The following is a 23,834-nucleotide window of genomic DNA, read 5'->3' as shown; positions in this document are numbered from 1 at the left end:
CTCCAGAAGAAATCTATTTCCATGCATGGCTAAAGCAATATACCTTCACCAGTGATTTAATGCCATTTACAGAAACGTAAATGTTTCTGAACTCCAGACCCACAGACCCAAGAAAATCCCTTGACCTGTATGGAGCTCTGCCCCAGACAGTACATGGGTGCTGGGGCTGCTCCTGCCTGCAGGTAAGTCTCTCCCTTCTGACAGCTGAGCAGAGGTTGGAAGGATGGATGTAAGACACCCATTACACACCCATTACAACTGCCTGGGTTAGGAAGTTCTCAGCCCGATGTTCTGCAATTTCTGACACATGTAGAAGTGGCAATGCCTCTGAACACGGGGACTGGATTAGTGGTGGTGAGGTAGAAGGGATCAAGCTTTCCCAAACACCCAACGCTGCATGAACTGCCTTTGCACTTGAACATGTTGAAGCAATTCTTTTATCCAACACTTGCCCAGCACCACACTGAATTCTCTTTGCGTTATCTTCCCATTTCAACTTCTCTGAATAGGAAAGTGTAAAACCCTGTGCTGTGTCTAAACACACTATATAGCCCAAAACAAAGCAAACACACTTGCTTTAGGACTTACATGGTTTTGAAAAAGGATTATTCGTATGCCTTACTCTATCTGCTGTTGAAGGGGAAGTTGTGCAAATGCACAAAACTCAAATATTTTTAAGGAATTATTTTTCCTTATTGTGAACAACTGCCTTCTGAGAGGTAAGATTCAGAGGCATTAAGGCTAAGGGCAACAGATGACTATTTTTTTGTATCTGACTACTGTAGCAAGCTGAAACAAAGTTCCTCCTCTCCTACTTTTAATGCGGATCTTTGCAGCATTTTCCTTTGCTAATGCAGTATACAGGTACATGACTAGACACAAAGTGACTTCAGACTATTTCTCTTGCCATGAGTTCAGACGAGGGTAACATTTTCCTACAGTGTCATTCGAAAGATGTGAGTAATCTAGACAAGAATGGACTTCAGAGGACCCATTTGTTACTTGTATTTACTAGACTTCTCAATGATAACTCCATCTTCCTACCTTTATAGGAGTATTTTTAAACCAGTGGCTATGATGACTCTTTCTACAAAATTTTTGCCAACAGAACAAAACTGCGATATTACTGGAAGTCTTAATGGAATGCTTACAGCTTCTCTTTTACTGGTATTTTCAATCTTCATGCTGACTCATGCTTCACTTTTGAGTACTCAGCTGAAATGCTTACATGAACAGAAAAAACCCACAACCAACCAACATAGACTAGCCCTTCACCTCCTTAACATCTAGAGAGAAAATACATAGCTGCTTATTGATCTGTATACAGGCAGGGGAGGGAGACACTTGAGGGGGGTTATACCAGTTGGATTTCTTAACCAGAAAAAGATTATTTTTTTTCTCCCCATCAATTGAGACTAATGAGAAGAATTAACAATCATGTTATTAGCACTCCAGTAAGGTAAAAGACAAAATGACACTTAGTTCATCTCACCCACAGCTTTCTGTATAACTGAACTGATGCTAATGATAGTGTTATAATTATGTTCTAAGTGGTCACTCTTGCGTGCTATGAAATGCAAGAATTTACAAGAACAATCTGGTGGGAAAGCCTGAGAGCTGCAAATGACAATGCAAAGGGGAAAGCAGTAAGCTTTTTTTCCCTTTTATTTTCCAGGCATTTCTTATGCCTGTAATATCTCAGATGATGAAAAGAAAGGACAAGAAATCTGAAACCTGGCAAATAATGAACAGAATATCAATTATATTCTCAATCCCTTAAAAAAACCCCCACGAAAACCCACTGTTAGCCTGAAATTGCAATCTTTTCTTACAGTAATAGTGTAATTTGTGTGAATCAAACCCCGAATTACTTGGTTACTAATTAGTAATTTCCCACTTTTTAACTACAGCTCTCATCAAGTGTATTTTTTAAAAAAATCTGCTGCATGCACTGCAAAGTGCTGAAAATACTATGGTGTGTTTCCCCTCTGGTGAGCAAGCCTGCCTTCTGTGTTAAAACTCTGACCAATGCGGTCCTGAGATGCTGGAGCAGTGACCTGCACCATCCGCTCCAGCAGATCTCTAGCCACCCTCCTGGGAAGGACCTCCACCCAGTTGCTCCTATCACTGCTCTTTCCCAAGGCTACTGTTGTGACTCTGGAAGCTTCCCGAGGGTGGATCCACACCATGCCCCTTCCCACACCACTGAGAGTCCATGTGGATGCCCTGGCTGGCAGCTGCAATCTCAGCCTGACACAGACTTCCCCCTGGCCATGCCCCTGGCCGCTCCAGGAAGCACCCTGAGCCCTGCATTGCGCACAGGGAAACTGGGGCTGGGCTACAGCTCAGGACCACCTATTTATCAGCTTTTAATGTTTCAACACAAGCGATTTACCGTCTTTCCTTTTCCACGATCTGCCATCGACTAAATGACCTCCAGACATGAGGTGTTTCCTCTCCAAGAGGGCTTTATCCTGCAGGAAAGGTGTAAGATGATGAAACCCTTCACTGGGAAGTATATTGTTCGTTTTCACAGGAAAACAGTTTAGAGGGCAAAGAGGAAAGGTCACTGTAGAACTTTGGCACGAAGTAGCACAAAAATTAACAGAATTCAACTTTTTTCCCCCTTCTCCTCAGAATTAAAAAAGCAGGGATCTGGTATTATCTCTGAACTCTGAAGCAAGTTGGCTGTAAGCCTTTTACACAGTGTTAATTAAACTGCATCATTTTTTGCTGAATTCAGTATTATGCTGAGTTTGCAGAACCTTCTTCATGGAAATCATTGCTACACACTTGGTATTTCTTCGAACAGAAGAGAGAATGCCTTAGCAAGCCTTTCTCTGGCTCAAAAGAACACGCTGTGCATTTGTTTGCATATAGGTCACCATGCTGCCAGAAAAAGCGTCTTTGAAACAAAAGTTTCCAGAAACTGGCACAAACTATTGTGGGCAAGGAAAGCACCATTGAGACCTAGCCAAAACAGGTTGCTGGTAAAGGCCAGCAACTGCAGTGAAGGGAACTGGAACGCTGCTTACACTTTCCTTCCATGGTGATGGGTGGAAGATCCCACTGAGCCCTTTGGCATGGGCAGCATGGAGGAGGCATATGAAACCTCAGGAGACGAAAAATGTTGCTCACGGAACATCTGAAACACTCTGGTTTGCAGCACGCTGTCTGTACTGTCTGGCATTCATCCAAAACTCTCCAGGAACTCATAAATGCACTGACTGAGCTGCTACCAAAAATACATTACCTATCACAAAAAAACAGCTTCTGCCTCCCAAGACTGGAGCACAGGCAATGTGGTGTCTGTTTTTAAAGGGAAATATGAGGGGAGAGAAAATCTTATCAAGACAGACCAGAAAGTCCTGCAACAGAACTGGGCTAATAACGTGAAAAGGTAAATCTTGATCGTGGCAGAATTACAGAGTACTTAACCAGGGAAATTATCACTGTGACAAAGCAGCATGGCTTCTGCAAGGGAAAGTCATGTTTCTGATGGGCTCTATTAGAATTCCTGAAGTGTGTCAAATTAGTAGTGAGGAACACTGGTACACGTAATTAGTGTTGACTTTCAGAAATCCTTTGACAAAACCTTTACAAACGCCTGTTAGAGAAACTCAGTTGTCATAAGATGAGAAGTTCCATCAGTCTGGAAACCACTTAGGATAAACTGTATTCAACAGAGGAGGGACACGGGCTATTTGGGCTATTTTCAACAGGTTAACAGTGAAATTTCTCCAGAAACTGGCCCACATCTGCCTATGGTCATGCTGTGCAACATGCCTGAGCTCCTCTGATCCACAGGAGGGTTGGCCACACTTAGTACCAGGTCCTTTCCAGGACATGTGTCTGGATGTGCTAACAGAAGCCTGCCACTCCTACAGCAAAGCCATCGAGAAGATGGAGCCAGACACTGGGAGCAATTTGAAACAACAGAGGTTTAGACTGGACATAAGTAAAAACTGAGGAACAGGTTGTCTGGAGAGGCTGTCATCTCCATCCTTAGAGATTTGCAAGATCACATTGAATATAGTGCTGAGCAATCTGCTCTGATCTCAGAGCTGACCTGCTTTGAGCAGGAAGTTGAGCTAGGTATCTCCTCAAGTCCTTTCCAAAAGAAACTGTCTGAAGATCCTACACTGATTAGTGACCTAGAAGTTCAAAGACCATGTCAGAGAGACTGAAATTGATAAAATTGTTTCAAATGTCAAAGGTAATAGGGATTGTTGGGAATTTTAAAAAGACTTAATATAAAAAAGAATTAGGCACTAACAAGGTGACACACTAAATCCAGAGCACTCTGTTCCACAAAGGTGGTAATCAGAAAAAAAATAAATTATAGAATGGTTGAGGTTGGAGGAGTTCAGCCTCCCCGCTCAAAGCAACAGGACTGTATGCAGAAGGGTTCTGAGTCTCTTCAAAGGTGGAGACCCCACGTCAACCTCTGGAAAACCTGTTGCAGTGTTTGACCACCATCACAGTAAACCACAGACTCACTGACCTGGAATCTCAATTCCAATTTGGAGTCTCTCACAAAAAAGACAGACTGGAGACAGGCAGACTGTCATCACCTAGAGGAGATTTTAGAAAGACAGAAATATTCAAATAAGGAGATGTATTTTCTAGTTACTTCTGGTGCAGTACACTGTTGTGTAGCATCTGGATCTGATTACTGATGTTGAAACAAGGAGAGAAGAAATCCTCAGAAGAACAATGAAAAAGATCATTGTCAAGGAAAGAGAAAAATCCCTTCTCAATGTGCATGATCAATTCTATAGACACTATACAAATAATACAAAATAAAAAGGTCAAAGCAGCACTGCTATTTATTGTTTCTAGTGTTGCAAACAGGAGAGGGCACACAAGTAAAAGAAGCAAGACAAATGCAGAGTTTCTAAAAAAGAAGAGCTGTGATTCCTGACCACTGAAATGAACTGAAATTGTACCGTGTACTCATAGCAAGATGCTTGTTTTGTCTTCCTTGAGAGATTTCACAGTCACTGCAATAAACCATATGTACAACTGCATGTTACTCACCACATAGGTAAACGGATTAGTTACTCCTAATAAAAATATTCAGCGGCACATTACTGAGAGTACAAGGGTACACAGATGAAGGGTCCACGGGATATTTACATGCTCCAGCATACTGTCCAACAACAAATGTGCCTCTATTATCCCTCTTTCCTAACCTAGTAACTACTGTGTCAGAAACAAATTATTTAATGGATGTCAACACACATGAAAACCCAAATCTGTTACCTCCACACACGCCTCCTAGACCTCCTTGCCCCCTCCATCCCCAGCTTCAGGAGACAGCGATGGGCATGCTGCCCACAGCTTCCCTCTCTCCAACAGGAACTGAAGTTGCATGGGACCAAGTTGTTGAAGGCAAGCAATAGAAAATAGCTGTCCGAAGATTACACGTGGTGGGTGTCACTGACACCAGGGGTTCCTGCTCCCACTGGTTCCAGAAGAGCAGTCAGTTTAAGACACGAAAAGCCCCACAACATTAACTCATAAAAGGTGCATTAACTGCAGCAGAAGCATCTTTGTAGTCTATCCATGGCAAAACACCAGCAAGGAAGGGGATGGGGGAAAAAAGGGACCTAAAGGCATCATCTTATCCCATGAAACAAAAGCTCACTTGTATCCTAGGAGGTATAAACAGGACATTAGATCTATAATAACACACAGAGGACTCCCAACAACTTCCCAGCAAAGGTCTGAGAAGGCTTATCAGTATCTCCTCATTATGCCTGTAATGTTACATTTTAGTACAGAAGCCAACAAATAACTGTGATTCCTCATTTAAGAATTGCAGTAACTGACCTGGTGTGAAATGAACCACAGGTTTTGCTTGGAAGCATAAGCTGGAGATCAAATTATATTCTGCTATGTAAGGTGACTCCTGGTTTTCTCCTGATTGTGTTAAGAGAGGACAAATACTGAACTGGGTGTATTTCTAGTTCCAGTTCACATTCTCCCAGTCAGCTCCACTAACAGTAAAAGAAAGAATCTTAAGAATAGTTTGAAGTGGCTATCTTGAACGCATCTAAGGCTCTCTGGTCAGAAGTAGCTGGAATCTGCACCACAGATTTGCACGTAAACATCTCACAGTATTCCTGTTCAGTAGGATGCAGAGTGTGTGAAAAAAATGGTCTTTTGTTCTGACATTTTCTATTATTTTTTCCCCCTAACAATTTAGCAAAAGATATTCAGAAAAAAATGGGGAGAATGACGATAAAATAATGAAAAAAGTTGAAAGCAACTTTACTTCTGAAAAATGGCAGCAAAAGCACATCAGACTTGACAGTTTTTAGGGATAAACATGCACTGTTTTTAAGTGGCAAGTGGGAGGAAAATAATTTTCCAGGCTTCCTTCCCCATCTCCTAATAGTTTTTCTACGAAAAGACTCATTCTGTGTAATCAACACTTTGTTTTTAAAGAAAGTTATCAATAACTGACACTTCAGAGCTTCTAAAATGACCATCCTTATAATTGGTTATTACGATCTCTCAATTATAGCTATAACAACAAAGCATATGATTATATTGTCACTGCTTTCCTTTAAAAAGAAACTATTGAAAGGCCTAATGATTAATTCACCATTTTTGAGAGCTCATTGTAATGACAGAAGACTATATACAAAGGTCTCTTCAGTGAGCCCATTATTCAATTAATAAATGCTGAATACTGAGCAGTCATAGTCATATGAAACTCCCAAGAATTGTGTGAATTTTTAACCAATTAATTATCAATTACAACATCATAAAACACTAGCACAAAAATAGAAACAACGAAATTTAATTATAGATTATTCTTCTTAGTTGCTGCAAATACTATACAAGACTGATTTTGATTAATAATTCATACAGTAATAAAGTATCAGGAAAGATAATTATACTGTGCCACTATTCTCACACTGATTTCTGTAATTACAGATTACAACAGTGTTAGCAATTTAAAAAGGTTAGGGAGCAGTAGTAATTTGCTATGTCATCCTCAGAAATATTAATGTCTTCTTCTCTGAGCACCCCAGATAATTGAAAATAGACTACTGAGCTGCCAGGCTACATGGACTTGCCTCCTGCCAAACATACTGTGGGTGCCAGGGCCATTAGCAAGATTGTCTTAAGAAATGAGCTTTTCACATTGTTCAAGTAACTTCTGCTGTAAAGCACAAGGTACATGGACAAGTGGAAAAGACACTGTAGAGCATTCCTGGTCAGCAGCTGTAGACATGTGCTGCTGCTGATAGTGATGGCTAGTCCTTCTGACCCTACTGCATGAAACACAACCTTCACTTGACCATGAGTGGCAAGGGGGATAGCTAAAAGAAACCCAAGAGAGGATTTAGCCACAGGCCTTCTAGAGAGGCAGGTCTGGTTGGGCACACAGCAGGGCCCAAGAGACATCTGCTAACATCTCCTAAAGGCAAGAATTCCCATTGCTGAGGAGGCTGCATGGCTCCAAGACATTAAGCGTCCACAGCCCAGGGAACACCCTCAGAATTGCTGAACAGCTGCACGTGGACAAAGGGTCACAAACTGGTCCCTGATGAGCTACAGAATAATCAGTGCCTGGGCTGGCTGCAGGGCTGGGCCATGAGCCCCATTTCCATACGGCAAGCTTCACATGCTTTCAAAATACAGATAAGAATACTGGAAATTCCTTCTTAAGCTTAAACTGACATGAACAGGGTCCTGCAGACCGTGGAATGGTTGTTTTTGAACAGTTTATATGCCGTCACAACTTTGATGTAGGAAGTAAGTCCCACTGCAAAGTCACTCACTGGTTTTCTTTACTGGACCTAGACCCTACAGCACAACTGGATAGATACTAAGTCAAAAAAAAATAAAAAAGAGGTACTTTGATCCTGCAGACTTTTAAACAGAACTGCTGAATATAACTTTCATCTGTAGCATTTTGGTTACTTACAATGATTTTGCTATTGGCAGAATGCACACACGAGCAGAAATGTACCACAGCTTCATTTCTACAATGAATCTTTTTTTTTAAAAAAAGTACTGTCAGGATGCCTACAGTCTCCATGATTAATGTTTATTTAAACCCCAGGTGTCTACTCTAAAGAAATTGCGCTTCAGGTTGTTCAGAGATTGGTACCACAAGGAGGCACGGATTCCCAGTGGAGGTTGCTTTGAAGAGTCCAAATAGATTTATGTTCCATATACAGAAAAAACCTATTTCTTGACTTCAGAGGGTTATGTTGTTATTGTCTTTTGAGAGAGTAACCCAGATGAACAAGGTAATGATAGCTCGCAGTCTTCAGGGACTTCAGTTAACATGCAAATAATGTTTACATACAGTACATACATTGACATACACACTCTATGCAGGCCTACTAGGCAAAGTATACATATGCTTCTTTTTATGACTCGGTAAAAATTGTATAATTATACTACTAATTTTCCTACACTCAGTGAGTCAGGCTTAGTGTAACATGCATTTTCAATGTTCTGTAAACACTGATGATGCCCACAGGAGAGACGCATGGTAGACGGGTGGGAGAAGACACAGAATCATAGGGTCATAGAATGGTTTGGGTTGGAAGGGACCTTAAAAATCATCTAATTCCAAGCTCCCTGCTATGGGCAGGGATACTTTCCACAGAGACCAGGCAGGAAAATAGGAGGAACAACAGAAAAACTGTCCTTGCTCCTTATTTCTCAGAAGCTACTCAACTGACATATATTAGCATGGAAAGTGAGAAACACAGAAGATCTCTTTCCTGATAAGGTCTCCTCTCATGGCTTTCACATTGCTCTTTACAGTAGTTGACTATGGTGAAGGGGACCGGAACCAAGTCTGCTACTCAAAATAGCTTATTCAAAGTAGAATGGGGAATGCCCAACACTGAAACACTGCCAGGAAACCACCAAGCACAACAAACAACATATTATGTTTTTCTGAAGCAGTCAGTGGCTTCAGGACCTTGGGGAAAAGACAAAACAACCTTTTGGATTGTTCTTGGATAAACTGGATTGCCAGATTAAAAAACTGAAGATGGAAAAATGAATTAGTGATTTGTTTTTATTTTGCCTTCCAGTTTGGTGAGCTCTCTGAAGAAGTTTAAGGTCTCCACACAAATGGAGGCTGGAAATTCTGGCAAAGGCCCACTGATTCCTTTGCTTTATATTAGTATTTTGGGGCTTTACTTGAGTAGTGATACAGTGATATGGCTTTGCCCTTTTTCCCACTCCTTTAAATCATTTATGTGTACCTCTATGAGCGTATGTGTGCGTCTATGTATACATGTACAATTTACACTGCAATGTCATCTGAAATGATGAAATTGCTGAAGCACAAATGGTTTGTCAAATATCTGTGTCACTTGCCAGAATGACACTACTTTGGGATACTAAAGAAGGTGCCTCTCTATTTGAAATTTGATAATATGACTATATGAAAGATTATGCTAACAAGTTACGGGAATAGAAGCTATTAATTTCTCTCATTCTCTACTTTAAAGCCCCGGTGGAATTCAGTGCTGAAGCTCTGTACTTGAAGTTTTTGGTTGATGAGCATTGTTTTTGCTTTTTTAAAAAACCACAAAACAAACCCCAAAACAAAACAGAAAGTTCTCTCTCAAAATTATGTCTCCTGGTTATTTTTTTTCCACTAAATTGCACTAATTACTGCTTTTCCAGCCTATCTGCGGAACTGGTGGAAGCAGTTCTGTCTGCAGGTGAGGCTATGGTCAAAACCACAGCGAACATCTTCAACTACACAAATTGCAGAGGTCATGAAAGCAACCAAATCCCATTTTCTCCTGTCATACTGCATAGTTGTTATGGGAAAAATCTGCTCTCTTTGTTTTCCCCCCTAAAATGCAAGCTTTTCATCTTTGCTGCAAGTTAGCAGGTGGTTAGAATGTCCTTCGTCTTTCCTTGGGACACACACTGGCATGTCCTTTGGAACATGTCTGTTGTGATTAATGTGTGAAGAGCAGGAACGCATGCAGTAGGTTACTGGGTTAAATTTTGTAGGCTATAACTTCACACCTTCTGCTCTCGGGAAAGAATACAGGTGTTGCCTTCTCCTTGGAGACTGGGCCACTATCTGTTCATGCAGCGTTTTCCATAACCAAAGGGATACCAACAATAATGTTCTCATTTGACAACTGAAGGAAAAATGTTTCTTTATGGTTAAATAATTTTGAATAATCTATAACTAACTAACTAACTAAATATATTCTAGTGACTACTGCATTAGGGTCCGCAAATTTACACATCTGAACCTTGGGAGGCCTATCAACACAAAACAGCTGTTTTTGAAAACAAAACCAGTTTTCACATGTTTTTCTAATGATCAAATGATCAGAAGGTCACTGAAACGACTATTTAGAAACTCTCAGAGCATGGGGATACTTGGATTACACCAAGGGATTCTGACATTGCTTTTGATCCCGCAAGGATCTGAGAACTGCCATTTTGTTATCGGAAGGTTTTATCAGGAGTTGCAAGCCTTCCCAATATTCTCAGAGTCTGGCACATGTCTAGATTTCTATTTAAAGTCCCTTTATCCATGGACTGTCCCTTATTCTAGAACTTGACTGCCTTTCCTGTTGCAGACAATAAATCATTCGATGGAGAAAGGTGCACAGAAAGCAATCAATTCTGCTGCCAACACCTACCAGGCTGCAGCTGAGGTAAGGAGCGGATGTGAGACAGAAATGGGCACTTTTACTAAGTGCAACTGCAACCTGAAGGAGCCCAGAGCGAAAGAAAAGATTTGATGCATTTGGGTTGTGGTTTTGAGGGTAAGTACAGCCAACATAGCATCTGCACCTATAATTTCTTACAGGACTACAAAGACAGCAGAAGGCAAACACAAGCTTTCCTTCTGTAAGATCCAGAGAAGCTTATGAAATCTTCTTTGCCATGGTAAAGAAAGAGGGATTAAAGCTGCAAAGACTGCTATAAGAAGAACTTGGATTTTATCTTTGTTTGAGGATACTTACATTATTTGTTGAGCTTTTCAAGAAGCTTTTTGAAGTTGGTTTGGTTTCTTTACCCCCACAGAACTACAAGGTACTCAACACACTTAAAACTGCAAAAGCCATCAAATCAAATCGGAGGTTAACACCCCAAACCCAAGCCACACTTTATCCCAGGGAAACAGAGTGGCTTGATTATTTTTGTTTGAAACTCTGTCACGGGAGTTTTAATGTCAGGGCATTCCTTATATGGTTCACAAACCCAAAAGGCAGAAAGGACCACCTAATCTGGCCTCCTAATGGCAAATCAACAGCTGCCTTTATCACGCAGACTTGCCATTCTGACAGAGCAAAGAAAACCAGCAGGGTTTTTTGACAAGCTCCCTCTTTAACTCTTAAGGGAATTATATATACCTTTAGCCTCCAAGTTCTCTCTTGACAGATTCTGAAATAGCTGTTCAACTACTTTACCCTGGACTGACGGCAAGCTAAAGCAGCCATCAGTTCCCTGGAACATTCTTTTTACCTTTTTTAAATATCGGAAATACAGTTGGCAGTCCTCCAATTTTCTGGAATTTCCCGTTTTCCCAAGATTTATTATGAATTACCAGCCATTCAACAGAGCTCTTTGGCCACCTCCCTTAAGATTCCTGGATGTAGAAGTTACTAGGATGTGAAACTGTTTAATTTCAATCACTCTTGCCTCTCAGATCCTACTTTGCTATAAGCAGCAAACTTTCTCTTCTTTCCACATCCCTGCGCAGGATGGACACATCCTCTTCTACAGTTTCAAATACAAAAAACACCTGGGGAACATTTCTGCCTTTTCTATTTTCCCTTTTTTAGATATTCAATTAATAAATGTTTTATCATGACTTATATTTCTTCATTTAACCAGAATGGCTTCTCATTAGAGTAACATTTTTTGTTATTGATGGCAGTGTAAAATCATAATTTTGAGAGCTGGCAGAATATTCTTCAACAATTCCCAGTGCGTTCAACGCTTTTTACTTCAAATGCAATGTTATGCCAACACAACAGGTTTTAACTTTGGAAAACATCTTTTTCAATTCTGAGTACAGTGCACACATAAATTTACAGTCTCCCGGTAGATGATGTACTCTGATTGCACAAGGTCATTGTACAGGATTTGAGACCCTGTGATTCACATTATTTAAGACTGTCCACAAATAATACGTTTTGACAAACTGCTTCCCTTCTTTCTTCATTTTCTCATGCAATAAGCTGTAAACTTGTATTTTCCAGTCTATTTTTAAGAGAAGCACTCCAACTGAAAATCTTTTGGCTCATGTGCCACTCTCTCCAATGTCTCTCCCACAGTGCTAAGAACTGGTTAATAAAACATCAAATAACATGAGTCTTGTACCATCCTAATGATTTAGACTTATGTATACTAGTTTAGAGTTATACTAGACTTGTGTAAGGCTGGTTTATGCAATTGGACATTCACTGATGTCACTCTCTCTCTAAGGTTAGTTTACAGCCCCTGCTTGCTCATTTGTCTTCAAGGGGAGTATACCACTGGTAGAGAAAGAGGTCACTGAAACCAGACATTCCCCATAGTCTCTGCAGACCTCAGCTTGGAGATCCACAAAATCCCAAGCTTCGTCTACCCTCAGCAGCATGGTAAGTGCCACCTGCAGCATGCTACTTTCTCCCTGTCCTCTCCATTCACAAGAGGACAGACAATTCAGGACACCTGGCTGCACCATATCTGAGGACAACACAAAAGAAATCAGTGAGGACCTTGTCCCCACAGTGGCAATCACCACTGCCACACTACTTCAGGACCATGGCAGGTCTGCTCAGGGCTGTGTTTTTGGCAGCTCTGACCTAGGGAAGCTTTCCCTGGCTGATGAAATGCACACCCATAGCTACAGTCTGGACAATCTTTAAGAGATAATGCTTTTTATTCTGAGAAGAAAAAAGTCTGTATGATTTTTCTGAAGTGAATTGAGAAGCTATATTCTCCACAGATCTTAGAGACATGCAATTAAAAACTGTCAAATTTGCATGTACGCAGGATCCAATTGAAGGCTGAGCAGGCGATGTTGTAACATTTCTCACTTGACAACCTTATACTCTTTTAACAGCTTTTGTGCATAATTTCCTTGCTTTAAACAAACTAAAGGTGCCATTGTATAACCTGACCCCCGAGTCCATGTGGGTGAGGATAAGGGTAGGAGCCAGGAGATTCCCACTTCCCAAGCAGAACCGGCTGACCATCACTGGTCTGCAAAATCCCAACTAAGCAGTCTGCAACACCACACCAAATACAGATGGAGCAAGCAGAGAACAGCTCTGCAGGTCCCCTCGCTTTGTCAGAAACTCAACTTTTGAGGTGGCATTAAGCAGAAGCCATCAGCTGCCCTGGGCTTTCTTTTCCAAACTCCCAGGCTGGTCTAATGGATTTCCAAGGGAAACAGTAACAGCTGCAGCATGGCCCCAAACCCACTCTCCAGCTGAGATCTAAGGTCTTTGCTCCACAGCATGGGGGCACCAGAGCTCTACAAGAGTTCAAAAAAATGTTGAATGTTGGGAAATCAACATGTAATTTCAAGCTTTATTTTCCTTTTTACTTCCCCCTCAGCCTAAACACTGATGGTTTTCCATTTACAGGCTGAGAGAACATCACAGCAAGAAAACTGTGACCCCATGCACCTGAAGTCTGGAAAACCTACTGTGGTTCAAAATAAGGCTTCGTAGACGGAAATTACAAGATACAAGGCAGCCAGTCTGGTTCCTGGTGCACATGTAGAGTGAGAAGCACCACAAGGTCTTCATGCAACAGGATGAATCTGGCACATTCCAGCACTTACTTGTGAAGATGTTAAGTCCCTTTAATCCATGGCCTTTAATGAGATTTGAGAGTGCCTGTAACAAGTGGGATCAAACCACAAAAGCACGGGGACAAGGAGATTAAACTACAGATTAATAATTATATAGTATAAACAATATGGGATAAAATAAAACTCTTATGCTCCATTGGAGATTGCTATGTTTATGTATAAAGCGGGGAATCTATAAAGCTCATTGATTAGTATTTCAACAAAACTAATCTAAAAGCATTTCTAATTATTAACTGAAATATGTAATACAAATAGCGTGCTAGGTATCAATCAATACTTCCCCGTGCTTGCAAACCCTAGAGCATTTTTTGTGCTAAGAAGGGGACCAGCCGAGATGGCAAACTCCAGTGCTTGCCAGGGGGGTTTGTCTCTCGGTATACATGTAAAAGAGAACAGTCTGCAATGTAATAACAAGCATGCTTTTTTTTTCTTACTTCTTCCCCCTCAGCTTCTGCCTACCCTAAATGTACCTAACCTACATTGCAGGCTGCAGTAAAAAAAATAATTTAAAAAAATCACTCCATGAGTCTTCTTCTGGACTGTCAGAAAAATGCAAACATTGTTACACAGAATGAAATCCAGTCTTTTTAGACAAACTTGACCCCTTAGTGATACAGCTGCATGAAAGGAGAAGACAATTTTGCTAAAAATTTAGTCATCAGACTAAATGAAGACTTTGCCATTATAACAATTCAAGTCTTATAGAAATAGACTGAGTTAATTTATAATTCTCAGAGGTCAAAATCACGTAAGTCTATCTACAGATTCATGCCACTACTTCAAGACTTTAAAGTGCTAGTAAGACAGAGTTTGGTTATATGTCCAAAGGAATGTTAAAATGCTTTGAATAAATACTTGTTGCTTGATGAAATACAGGACAGTCACCACTAGGTTATGAATGACATGATGCTTTTCCATCACAGCATATTATGTTCCAATATAGTGTCTTAAAAGCAGACACACGTGCACGTGTCTATAGTTTTATATGTGTATACATGTACACGAATGTATGTGTATATGTATATACACACATGTGCACAATGTTTAATTACTATCTCTTAAAAAATATGTATTATTATCACTGTGTGTTTCTGGGTTAGCCCACGTCACCTGGCATGAGCTTTCCAAACATTAAAAAATTATGTGATCTCTATTAATAGAGTCTTTGGACCAGTCCTATCAACATAGCTACACATCCTTATATCATGGAGGAAATGCTCCTTTTACTCTACCAACTAGGTGGCTCAGTATTATTTGTAGCCATTATTCCATGCATTTCTCACCTGAAGTATGTATGTATCCGTGCAATCTTCTCTGCTACGTGTGGTAAGAATTTTTCCCAAAGGAGTAAAAGAAAGAGGAGAAATTAAAATCCTGAAAAGGTTGTTCGCGCAAATGTTTTTAGTAATAATAATGGAGGAAATAGACATGTGAAAAAGCTCTGAAACAGGAAAATACAGAAGCAATGGTGAAAAGTTGAAGGGATGGGGAGGAGCCAGGAGCAACATCCATACGGACACTAAAAATCATGTTACTAGGGGTGAGTGGAAGGGTTCAAGAAAACAGAAAGTAAAGGACCAGGGTTACCTCAGAGTAAGAGAGAGCTGAAGAGGCCAGGGGCTCATGGATCAAGAGTTGCACAGAAGGAAAGGCAGAGGAGGCTGGAGAAGTTTCAAGGGAGAAATATCTGTAGTAAGGGGGCAGGAGCCCAGTCCTGGCTCCATTGCCTCCGGGGGGTGGAGGGGCTGAAGTGGGAACAGGGGAACAAATTGTGAAAAAGAGTGGCTACTGTCCAGTGTTTCAGTGAACAAAGAGAAACTGAAGAAGCCGGAGATAAAGCCACTGCTTACTACAGTGAGTATGTAAGGCTGTCCAGAGGGAGCAAAAAAGAGGGAGCAGGAAGCAGAGGGAGAGGTTTCACTGCCCAGAACAGAGAGGGTCACGATTGCCAAGGAACTTGAAAGAGCAGTGGGAATGGAGGCAATACCGAGAATGAAGATTCCTGGAAATTGCCTGTTCTCCCTGTGGGAGGTGGGATGATGCTGGGAGGCAAGGGGAGAGAAAGGTTGCGGACACTCAGAGAAGCAAACGGAGAAGTGTCAGAGTGGAGAAGAGATGAGAGGGAAAAGGGAATCGCTGGTGAGAGGCTAGAGAGTGGGTGAGGACATGGTGCCAAGAGATGATAATCCAGATGATTAGAGAATTAGGTGCAAGAGATGTCAAGCAAAAGGCAGAGAGCAGAAGAGGCTATGGAGGTGCAAGAAGAGCTTGAGCTTAAAATAAAACTGTCAAGCAGTCCAAATACACCAGCTATGCACTTCTCCTCTACCTGCCCCCTTCTCTCCATCACACTGTCAGGCATCAACTACCTTAGGGCAGGAAGCAAACAAAAATCCAGCTGCCCTCAGGCTGATCCTGGAGGAGCAACAGAATAGGAATGAGGAGAAATAAAAGCAGGCTGACAGTAGCTGCCTGTGGATAAAAAGGAGGCTTTTAGTATAGCTGTGGCTGTATTTGATTTATGTGTACTTCCTCATGCAAAACAGAGGCACAGCAGTGGAAATGGCTTTCTAAAGAAAGCACCGTGGACAGAAACTCCTGCACGTTAGAAAGAAAGGAATAGCCGATGTCCTGGGCTACACCAGGATGCACACAGAGCTGGGGATCCCGGCTCAGGCAGCCAGCACAAAGGCGCTCACATTGCGCCATCCCCATGCAAGACAGCACTATGCCCCGCGGCGCGAGGATTGATGTACACAAAGCCCTAAGTGCTTTCGTAGGCGGCTTTTACTATTTTGAATTTGAGCGTGACATCCCCTTGTAATGAAAAGGCTCGCCTCCTCGGGAAAAGGACTACCAAATACTGTAAAAATCCTGTTCATTGTGACAAAAGAGTCCACTTCCAAATTAAGGAACAAAACACAGTAGCCTGGATTGCATACTACACATCTTCGTAAATGTTCTTTTCTAGTAGCAAGTAATTAATCTTGTGTTAGAGCCTGAAAAGTCCCTACGAGTTTTTGAACTTGCAGACAGCTGGAAAATGCCTACTTAGGCTAGTGTGCACATCTTCAAGTAATTCCTACTTGCTAATTACTCTTCCAGAAGCTGCCAACAGCTATTCGAACATTTTGCTAACCAGGGAGGGATATCACATTGCATAATCATGTGAATTAACAATAGGATGCTGGTGAAGCAATGGGATAAAAACCAGGTAGTTGAGAAAGAAATTAAAGCTAATTGATTTGCACCAAAAAAACTGCAGTATGTAAACATCATTTCAGAAACAAAGGACATGGCCAGGGAACAAATAAACAAAAGTGAAACCAGCATTTGCAGAAGTTGTCAGAGTAGATTCCTTCTCTTGGTGACAGATGAGATGAGACTTAAGCCCGGGACCCCTTACAAATGAGACTTGCTAGTACTCCACTAACCCACTGCAACCAGAGGAATATTCCCTTCTGCAACACAACAGATGTGATTCAAACTGGCAAGCCCTTGCACATAAAAGCACGATGCCCTACCCTGCTCAGCGAAGTTTCTGCAATATTCATTGCAGTGGCCCAGAGGGAATTCCAGCTCATGGTATGCAGAAAGCTCGATGGTGCTCCTGCACAGCAGAACGGCTGAAGGGGCACCAAAGGGCAACAAGTGCATGCTGCTGGAGGAAACACCTCGAGATGGAGCTGCCCGTGTGGAAGGTAGCGTGAGGCAGAGGAGGAAAATCCAAGAGGTACATTTATATATGTGTGTGCACATTTAACTGCAGAAAGCTAACACAATAGTAGTGTCTGCTCTGAAAATGGCAAAGGCAAGTTATTATCAGGATGAACATCTTTACGTAGCATCTCAGAGGAGGCTCTGGCCACCTTCAATCAACTTTTTCTTGGAATGCTGTTAAGTTGTGGTCATCAATCCTATTTAAGGAAAGGGAAGAAAGGCTTCGTATCACTGCTTTCCCTCCTCACTTGATGTGACACAAAATACCAGTACATTAGCGTAGGTGAAAGAAATGGAGCTTGCCTGATAATGGCCACACTCACGTATTTATTAAGCAGCCTGGGGGAGAAGGCACCAGGCGCAGAATACGACCACACAGCTCACTCATCACATGCCTAGAGCAGCAGCTTCCTGCTACCAAGAGGTTTCCTTGAAATCCCTCCAGGAACACTCTGTAACCGAAGTGTAAAAGCAGCCACTTGCCTTGCTCTGATTGCCCACTTGAACTTTTCGAGAAGGTTCGTGTATTTACCATCGATCTACAGTACTGTGTTGCCAACTGACTTGCGGTGGAAAGACTGCAAAACCCGACTGTGGCGCTTACGTGACCCACATACTGCTCTGCCCCTGGTCCTCAAAGGGCATGTAGGGAGATCTGGCAATACCCTCATGCACCGATGGGCCATGTGGGCACAGGCAATCCCCCTAATTTAGGAGCTTGTGCTGCCACTGCCAGGGCAGTAAGTAAAGCAGAGATGATCCCGCTGACTTCTCGGCTATTCATCCAGATTGGTAAAATCTGTTAAAGGACAAGGTGATTTTCCTGATCAGTACATCCATAAAGACAGGAGTTGGAACTTGGCTCAGGCTGGTAGTTCAAATGCTTTACTACTGGGCACTGCTAAAGTGTTTAGCATCACTGCCTTCGTTATCTCTCCCTGGCTTCATCTTGTCGGTGCTGTGTATACATAAGGACACATGGACCATGAGACTCCCAGTGAACTCTTGTAATACCAGCTGTCAGCAGCCTACTCGGAGTCAGGAAAAACATGCTTCAGTAAGAGATCATGTCTATAAACATAGCAAAACTAATTATCCCAAGAAGGGTTCCCCTTCCTCTTAAAATTAGCAGTGTGTACAGTCAGATAGCTCAATGTAAACACATCACTCTGAATTTCACCAGCTTCAGTATCAAGCACTGTTGCACTGCTATGGAAGGAAAAGTATGAATCCTGTAGGGAGTCTCTACTATAACAGATACTAAATCTGACATGTGAAGAGCTTTACTGTAGTGTTTCTAAAAGAGTGAAATGGGAAAGGAAAAAAAATGTGAAGCTAAAACCAGCAACACACCAGAGGTTACAAGAGAAATGTTAAACAAGTGTCCCAGTGGGAAATGAAGAGGATAGATGAAGCCCCTTCTGTGACCAAGGCAGTGGACAAGGTCCAGTGAAGAGTCCAGGAGAGAAAAGGGGCAGGTAGTCATTAGATAGGACCCAATGACATCCTGGGTTTGGGAACAGGAAGGTTTTCCAGAAAAACTGCTCTAGGTAGTTTAAGTAATCATCTATAAAATATAGGACAAGAGAGAGCCCCCAGGATCAGCCAGACCTGAGGACTATATAAGCCGCATTTTGCAAACCAGAAGAGCTCAGATGGTTTTAAGTATTTCAATTCTTACAGGTATTCTTAAATTTCATCTAGTTGCCCAGTTTTTCAGAGACAAAAGCAGAGTACTACATTCACTACATTCAATGGCAGAGTATGGCCATTCCTCAAACTGGTCAACAGGACATCTCCCGAAGTGCTCAGTGGTGCTGCACAGCTCAGCAGTAGCAGAAGGATAAGGAGATGCATACACCCTCATATTTAATGAAGGAACCTCTACAAAAGAGATGTCTTCCAGTGATCACTGCAAGATTGGAGAGCCCTTTAAGCATGCAATAGGAGAGTGGAAAGAAAGGCTGAATGAATCATGAGCAAGGGAAAAAAAAGGTTGTGGCACACCCGCACACTTTTCCATTTCAGCTCAGTAAAGTTCAGCTACATTGAGGTGATGCTACTGGAATCACTATTCAGTGAGAGAGAAGCAAGCAATTCTGAATCCATCAGAATCTGTTTAGGAATTGAGCAAAATCCTGCAGCACAACAGAAGATGGAGAAGTTCTCATCATTTACACAGGAATAACAAAGAAAGGTGAGTCTGGCAACCTTACACTGAGCAAAGGAATCATCAGGCAAGCCTCACCCACTGCAGTTGCTGGGAGAAAAGGTCAGGAAAAGCACAGCCAGATTTCTCAGCAGAAAATCCACTCATCTTGCAAATCCTTTCCATGTCCTTGTGTGCAAAGGCACTGCAAGCTTCTGCAGAGGGAGCCTGCTGTGTAGCCCTAGTGAGCGGAGTGGGGGACATGACAAGTGCCATAGGCCAGTCTTTGCACCAAAGGAGCAACAACCACTTTAGCAATTCAAAACAACAGCCTCAAATGCTCATGCAACAACGAAGCATCAGCAAAAGCTGAACAGAAACATGCTCTCGCATCCACAGCCATCTGTCCCTCTTCGCTCGCTCTTGTTGTTTTACAAATTGACCTACTGTTCCAAATCCCAGATTTTCAGAAATAGCTCTGGCTGAAGGTATTACCAGGAAAAACAATCAGTGTCAGCTAACTAGTCTAGGAATTCTTTTCAGAAGGCTAAGGCAGTGATGACAGAAGCTGGAAAACCCAAATCCCACAGAAGGGGAAGCACAGGCCACTCAGATATATAGGCAAGAAGCAGCAGGAGTAACATCTGACAGGGCGAGTGATGTTCTCTTCTGCCGAAAGCAGTGGAGAAGTCTAACAAAGACCATTTCTGTTTTCTGGTACAAATGGTGCATTTCAGAGGACAACCAACCAAACTAGCTTTGGAGTAAAGAAGACCAGGAAACTAAGGAGATTCCTAAAATGTATTACTGTACCAAATAAACAGCTAGTATTCTCCCATGAACTGAAAACCTCTCCAACTATTCCCAAACAATTACTACCTCCCCACGCTGCACAAAGATAAATTTCCTCTCCAACGTAATTTTTAATATTGTAAGTAGTCTTGGTAATAGCAACCCCCTTAATTTAATATCCTCAGAGACCTTTACCATCTTTCCCTGTTAAGGTTTTCTGCAAAGTACCCACTCTCATAATTTTTCAGTCTTTTGAGCCCTTAATTTCCTATTAGTTTGGCATGTCTTCATTGGCCTCACTAGTTTTATTGTGTGCTTTCGTCAGTGGTAAGTGAATAACCCCCTCATATGGCTTTTAGGGGGGGATTTCCTCCCAGCACTGCCAAAGAAGCTATGACTTGCCACGTGTCCTCCCCCACCCTAGCTCTCCCTCTCCCTTTGAAATGGGGAAAGATGAAAACTATAAAATGCAACAGATGGTCTGAAATCCTCTTCCTGCGAAACCCATTGCTACGGCAGCTAGCTTAGGCTATATTTCAAATATTTCCGCATGTGCCAACAGCGGTACCCATGACTAGAGATGATGAGGAGACTGCTTGTGAAACTCCCCCATAGATACTGTTTGCAACAGCCTAGTCCTCTTGCTGAAGGCTCTCTTCTTTTCCCTATTCTAAATCCAATGAGAAAACTAATCTTCTCCCGATTTAAAGCTGACAGGTGGTACATGCATAATTAAAGATGACCTAACAGAGAATGCTCTCATTTCTGGCATATTATCAGACACTTAAGCAAAGCAATTATCAGTAGGCAATCTTTTCTGTCAACAGAGATTGGATGAAATATTTTGCCAGTCAGGAAGATACTGTAACGATGATACATATGTATTTGCAAATACTCCAGCAATATAAGATAGACTGAAATCTCTCCTCTGGCAGCCAAATGTTTTCATCACCTGTGGAGGACTACAGTAACCTCTTCTCACATTTCCACGTTTCCCTGTGCTATTTCCACAGACTCGCAGGACATAATACATAGACTCCACCTTGCTCATGTAAACCTCTTCCTTCAACCCATCTGCACTCTGTACAAGTCCTGCCGTTCCTCTCCACCTAGGGGAGGACAGTCTTACTGTCCTCTCTAGTTCCTGCACCTTTTCCGCCTGCACTACCTGGTAGATGGCTGGCTTGTGGGCCAGGAAACTTTGTCCTCCTCCTTTATTTTACCCCCAAAAGCAAGAAAAACCTCAGAAAACTTGTCCTCCCCCTTTCTTACTCAAAAGCAAACAAAACCCAAACTCCTCCAACAAAACCCAACGAAGCCTCTCCCCAACACCCACTTCTTCACCTGCAGGTAGCAGTCACCTGTGGCACATCAGGTTTGGGCACTATATTGTTCTTTTACTCCTCGTCATAGCTTTTAGTATCTGCAGAGAGGAATTATGGACCTCATACGTCATGACAGGTTGTGTCTGTTGTGAACAACCATGTCCTACTCAGTCAGGACCATGAGCTTGAGGATCTTTCCCCTGGGAGCTGTGAAGGCAAAAGAGATGAGTGGCCTTGTTCTCCCTAACTTATAGAGGGGGCAAACAGGAGCGAAGATCAGTTGGGAATTTTATGTGGAATCAACCCAAAAATCTATACTAGAACTAGGAATATCTTCCCTTCTTTTTGGTTAACAAGCAGATGGCATGGTCTCCCAAAATAGCAATGTCACCCATGCAGTTTGAAAGAAGCAGAAACTTTTTAACCCAAACTCTTAAAATGCTTCCTTCAAGCAGTGTTTTGCAATGAATCCAGAGATCATTCTGTGTCTATTTTTTTTTTCTCCCAAGAAGGGATTTTAAAAAAAGAATATTTTGGGGAAGAAAGACAGGGAGAACAAAACAATTAGGAAAAGGAAAGCCTAGAAAGGTTAGTGTTTTTCTTAATTTTGGGGAAGTTAGGGCTGTGCAAAGTATTATAAATGGCAATTACATACACACATGGGACTGCACTTTACCTTATGAAAGAGCTGCTCTTAGGGTGTAAAATTGCTTTAATATTGCATTAAGACAAACGCTTTTTTCCAAAAAGGCTTATGATAATGGATTTTCAAAGCAAAAGTAAAGCTGCTTTTCCCTGAGAATAGGGCTTTAAAGAAGGGGAGCTTCACAATACCAGTGGTGTGCGTTTTGCTGCATTTCACAAGATCTCTCATTATTTAAATTCCTATATACTTATGTCATACATGGATAAACGATCTTATTGTTCAGAACATGTCTTTATATGAGCATCTCTGCCATAGAACTAGTGTTATTTAGCTGCTTTTTTTTTCCTCCCTACCAAGTCAGAACAAAAGTCTCTTTTACTGCAGTTTTGTGAACTTCATGCAAATGGCAGTTTTTACACATCAATCGGCAGTTTAATAACACTAACGATAAGAGGGGAATTAATGGTAATGAGATGGCTTTTTGGCAAGAAAATCAGTTTATAGAGAAGTTTCTACGATGTCAAACTTTGTAGCCCTGTGTTATCAAAAGCCCTGTGTTATCTCACAGCAGTGAGAATTAAGATTAAACCACTGATTTGTTAGCAAGCTACACTTACTAAACAACAGCTTTCTTGCACCAAGATCGATCATTTAGAAATCTAGTGTATAAGATTAGGAAGAGATAGTGATAATTTTCTGGGACAGCAGGGAGTCATTTACACAACAAAATACATTTGCGAGGGGGATACCAATCTGACTGAGCAAGCTCAATATCTCTCTCAGTTAAACCAAGACTGGTAAGTCTCCCAGTCTTCCCTAAGGCATAGAGTTTGGTCATTCCTTCTCCTGCTCTATCCCGCTCTTGCAATCACGGTGCTTTTCAGCATTTAGAGTCCAGTTTTGCACCTGTCACTCCCATGAGTGGCCATGATGATTTCCCAGGTGATGGTTAAAGGCATTAATGCTGCAGGACCAAGCACAGGAAGAGGAAAATGGCATCATATGAATAGCTAAGGCAGTGAGAACTAGCAGGTCTTCCATGGTTTGACTACAAAGAGCCACATTTTAAAAACATGGCTTGATCACGACTGCAGGAATGACACTAAATATAAAAAAAAAAGCATTTGCTTTCCCAACATGCAAAAACCGAGATGTGTCAAAATGCCAGCTTTTGACACAAAGTACCACAGGAGAAGTGAGTGACAGAAGATTTTGAATACTTCTACCAGCAGGTGCTTCAGCAGGCATAGTAGTGTCCCATGACAACGATGGTCTAAGGATAAACTTTACATCTCTAACATCTGAATTCCCCTTTTTATCCAGACAGACAGACAGATAGACACAGTCCTACACCCTGGGCTACTCCAA

General features: G+C 41.8%; 1 protein-coding gene across 4 annotated transcripts in view; it reads right to left on the bottom strand.

The window, feature by feature from the left end:
• BACH2 (BTB domain and CNC homolog 2) overlaps positions 1–23,834 on the bottom strand; it is a 145,543-nt gene that overhangs the window by 47,988 nt on the left and 73,721 nt on the right. The window lies entirely within an intron of this gene.

This window comes from Manacus vitellinus, unplaced genomic scaffold (genome assembly GCF_001715985.3).
Source record: "Manacus vitellinus isolate BGI_N305 unplaced genomic scaffold, ASM171598v3 scaffold_4_pilon, whole genome shotgun sequence".
Taxonomy (NCBI): Eukaryota; Metazoa; Chordata; class Aves; order Passeriformes; family Pipridae; genus Manacus; species Manacus vitellinus.
This window is presented reverse-complemented; position numbering and strand designations above follow the sequence as displayed.